This window comes from Pteronotus mesoamericanus, unplaced genomic scaffold, assembly GCF_021234165.1.
Source record: "Pteronotus mesoamericanus isolate MK-2021 breed Mesoamerican mustached bat unplaced genomic scaffold, CSHL_Meso_final scaffold_31, whole genome shotgun sequence".
Classification (NCBI taxonomy): Eukaryota; Metazoa; Chordata; class Mammalia; order Chiroptera; family Mormoopidae; genus Pteronotus; species Pteronotus mesoamericanus.
In genome coordinates this window covers 24,907,647-24,912,481 of record NW_026555312.1, presented here as the reverse complement: position 1 = coordinate 24,912,481, position 4,835 = coordinate 24,907,647, and positions in this window count along the sequence as shown.

Below are 4,835 nucleotides of genomic sequence, written 5' to 3'. Positions count from 1 at the left end.
CAAATGCTTTTTATGCATCTATTAATATAATAATGTGATTTTTAATCTTCATTTTGACTATTTTTATTGATTTGTAAATATTGCACCAACCTTACATTCTCAGAATAAATTTTACTTGATTATGGTATATGATCTTTTTTAATGTATTGCTGGATTTGGTTTGCTAATAACCTGTTGAGGGTTTTAGCATCTATGTTCATTAGGGTCATTGACCTATAATTCTTTTTCTTGGTAGTGACTTTTTCTGGTTTTGGAATTTGGATAATGATGGCCTTGAAAAATGAGTTCAGGAGTGTACTCTTATCTTGAATTTTTTGGAATACTTTGAAAAGTGTTGGTTTTAGTTCTTTGAATGCTTTGTAAAGTTCACCTGTGAATGCATATGATCCAAAATTTGGGGGGGGGAGAGGTTTTGTTTTTTTTTTACTGCTTTTATTTTGTTGGTTGTAATCTACCTATTCAGATTTTCTGATTTTTACTGTTTTGAAAAAATTTATGTTTCTAGGAATTTATCTATTTCATCCAGATTGTCTGATTTTTTGGCATATAGATTTTTTGGTAATATTTTCTTATAATTGTATTTCTTTGGTGTCAGATGTTACTCCTTTTTCATTTCTGAATGTTTTTATTTGGGTCCTATCTTTTTCTTGATGAGTCTGGTTAACAATTTGTCAATCTTTTCAAAGAACTAGATTTTGGTTTCATTGATCTTTTGTATTTTTTTAGACTCTATTTCATTTGATTTTGTTCTGATCTTTATTATTTTCTTCCTTATGCTCACTTTGGACATTTCTATAGTTTTTTCCCAATTTTTTTCAGTGTAAAGTTAGATTATTTATTTGAGATTTTTCTTGTTTTTTGAGATAGGCCTGATAGGTGAGGCATAGAGTAAACCGCTTTCCCTAAAGAACTATGTTACTCCTAGAGAAAGAAACTGCAACTTTAAAGGAAAAGGTCTTTTGAAATAAGAACAACAACATCTCATACAATAAATTCTTCAGTTAAAAAAATGTAGTTCATTGAGTAAAATGAGTATGCTTAAAGTCATCACACAGTCGAATATAACAAACTGATGATGGTTGGAAATGGGAGATATAATATGTGGAGACCTGCATTACTTAAAGTGAATTAAAACGGATGTTGTAAAGACAAGAGATTTTTGGAGATCTCATCTCAGCTTTACCACTGACCAGTTGATTCAATTTCCACATGTACCCCATTTCTTACAAAATTAAAGGAACAGTCTAAACCCACCTTTCCTTTAAAGAGACATAAAGTATATGTATATCAAGTACTTTACAAATAAATCACAAAAGTGTAGCCACAGCAACAGACATTCTGAGTTACAACACATGTTGGTTTTTATCTATGGCCCACTGCCATTTAGAAAGAGAGCTGTATTTTTAAAAGCTATGATTTTTTTTAAAGACATATGGGAACTCAATGCATTCTTCAACAAATAAAAAGCCAAACATCTGGTGTACCAAATGGAGAGGGAGAAGAAAATGGGCTATTTAGGGACACCATCTTTTAACAGTGCAGGTGTATATTGATAATCATTTGGCTAAAAAAATGCTCTGCCAAGCCTGACTCCAGGTTTCTACTTTGAAGGAATTGTAGATAATTGAGAATAGGTTTTAAAAGGCTTTGCTTTCCATTCCTAATTATGACATAAACTTTCTACATACCAGGTTGTTTTACATTTATAGTCCTGCATTTGTAATCTGAGAAGTGTTAAATCTGCTTTGCTTTACAAGCACTTGATCCATCAAAAGTTAAAGGTTGCATTGAAGAGGTGATGAAATGCCACATAATATGGGTTCATAAAGAGAAGATGGAGTTCTTCTTATATAAAAGAGAATAATCAGGAGGGAGCTGATCAAACTGTTGAGCAAAGAAACAAATAAAAGTAATTTGGAGGGGTGAGATTACCATCACTATCTCCTTGCATGGTTTCAAGTCACATAGAATACCAATAAGTAATGTGAGCAAGAAAGGAATGCTATCTAGTCCATCTCTTATCTATAAAGTCATAAAGTAACATATTAATGTTCTTATACAAATTTAAAATTCACCAAGTAATTTGAAAAGGTGTTAGTTTTCAAGCTTTACTGGTTATTTATTAAGAAGTGTTTGTCTTATAACTAAATGTAAAAGATACTTTTACAATATACCAGTAATCAAGAAAATAAGTATCAAAGAATTAAAGGATATTAATGTGTTATGCCCAAAAATAGTTCTGTTACATAAATTGTTTAGGAAATGTTAGGAATTTATTGATAGTGTGAATTCAAAGGATCTTTAATATATTAATGTACATTTTGTATCTCCCAGAGAAAAGGAATTTTATGCTATATTTCCAAAGTTATTTTATAGCAAAGTTCTAGTAAAATGACATCGTGGGTCAAAGGCTCTGAAGCTTTGTGTAGTCCCAAGATCAGATGTTTCTATGGATTTCTATTTATTCAAAAGTCTATTGAACTTCACTCCATATGGAACATGACAATAAAAGCTGTAGATAAACACAAAGAACATTCAATTAAGTTACTGTCCTCAAAGTTCTGGCAATCTATACAGTAAAGACGGTGACTAGAAAGTAATTTCTTGGAAGGCACTGTTGTTTTAAATCACTATCTATTCCTAATATTACACTAGAGCTTGGTACACAGTAGGCATTTAATAAATATTTATTGAAAGAATGATGGCAAGGTTGTGAAAGGTCTAGAATATTAAATGAATATACTTAGACACTTCTGTTCATTGTGCAGTACATGAGGAACGAGTCAAGGTACTTGAGCAGGAAATACTGAGTTACCTCTTTTTCAAAAAGATTGTACATAAGCTGTCTTAGATCTTGGCAAAAAGTGTTCAAACTAGACTCATATGAAGCTAATAAGATGGTTTAAATAAAGTTCGCATATTTTATTATCCACAATATGTAATTTTAATTAACATAAGCAAAATTTTCCACACAGAGATCCAACAGGGCTGCAGAGTAGTTAGAAGCTCCAGCAACTTGCTCCCAGACCTGGACTGGCCATGCAGCTAAACCACAGAGCAATCAACTTAAAAATCCAGTGGAGACTGAGTAAGAGCATGTGTGAGTGCGTATGCAGATGGGAGTATTGGGAGTGTTCATGAGTGGGCAAAAGCTTGCCTGCCTGCAGGGAACTCGGGAGCCGGCCGCCCAGGCTCTCCTCGTGGAGCTACTGCTGCTGCCGCTGCCCATCCTGGCACTTCTGGCTGCACAGATTCAGGGTGGCTGCCAATTGGCTCAGGAGCCAAGAGCTTCAGGAGAGGAAAGGGAGGCTAGGGAGGTGCTGACTGTGGTGGGAGCAGGCCTACCTGATGCTGAGAATCACTGGAGGGAATAAGGAGAGCACTGTACCACCGCCCAGTGTTATGGTATCACTGTGGCACTCTTCCCAGTGCTATCCGGAAGAGATCCAAAGAGAAACTTTACCTAAAACTGTCAAAGGCCCTCGCAGGCGGTGGCCAGCCCTGACAATAGAAATTTTGTGATTTGGGGGAGGGGAAGTGCATGGAAAACAGGCTGCCCAGGGCTGAGTGCTGCAGCATGGGAACCACACAGAAACTCTTTTAAAAGAAGAACTGAGGCTTGACTCGAGACTTGACAGGGACCCAGTGCTCGCATGAGCATGTGGGCATGCATAGCAACTCTCCCAACAAAGAACTCAGAGGGATAGAGTCACACTGACGGGACTGTGGGACCCAGCCCAGCACAGCTGGTGAGCAGGGACTGTACAGAGTGGAAAGTTCAGGCCAGAGGCTCTTGTGACAGAGCAGCAAGCTTGGGACTAGACAGCCAGGAACCAAAGGCCTGAGATTTGCAGCAGCCAGGCATGCCCAACCTGTGGGATTACAGGCTTTGCAGATCAGTGAGGCCAGGATCAGGAAGGAGCCTCCTGCTGGGTGTATATCTACAGGAGAAAGAAGGTAAAGCTCTGAAAGGACCTTTTCTACCAGACACTAAAAGCTACATTGTCCCTGGGGTCTTGATCCACTGAAACCAGCAGAGCAGAGAGATTAGAGACAGGTGCAACAAGGGGTGTTCAGGGCCCTGCCCAGCCCTAACACATATTGACAGGGCTGCCCATCTGCACCAAGCAGGAAAGAGCTGTCCCTTTTACATAGATTGGGCCATCACAGGAAAAGGATAACTAATTCACCCTAAACCATACATTGTTGGAAGGAATCTGGGACAGACCAAGATGTGTGGTCAGGGTGCTGGGAAACACTTTGACCATCTCTGATGAAAACTGAACAGTGTCCCCTTGAGGTGACTCAGGGTTCCCACCCTCCTAATTGCGCAAGAGCTGCCCCTCAACCCCTGCCCTGGAAGCAAGTGGAGAAGGTACTGGTGGTCCTCTCAGGGCACTAAATGAACCACGACTGAGCTGTGGGCTGATGGAAAGCTCTCAGGGCAGAACACAGGGAGCCAGCCAAATCTGAAGGAGACAGCCACAGGCTGTTGATCTCTTGTAGTCTCAAACAGGCTGCCTAGGGACAGACCGGGACACCATCTAACATTACCATGGGTAGATCCTAAAAGATCCGGAAAGGTAAACCCTGGATTCTACTAAGATGAATTCCACCATGGTCTTCTTAATTATTTGCGTTATTTTCTCTCCTGTATAGTTTTTTAACATTCAGTTTTTTTTTTCCTTCAAGTTTGTGCCTAATATTTGCCTGGATTTTATATTTTAGTTTATTTCAAATCTCATATTTTGCTCCTCCTTACTCTTATTCCATTTTACCTTCTTCCTTCCTCTTCTTATTAGCGTTTTAAGTTTTATTTATTTATTTTTGTTTGC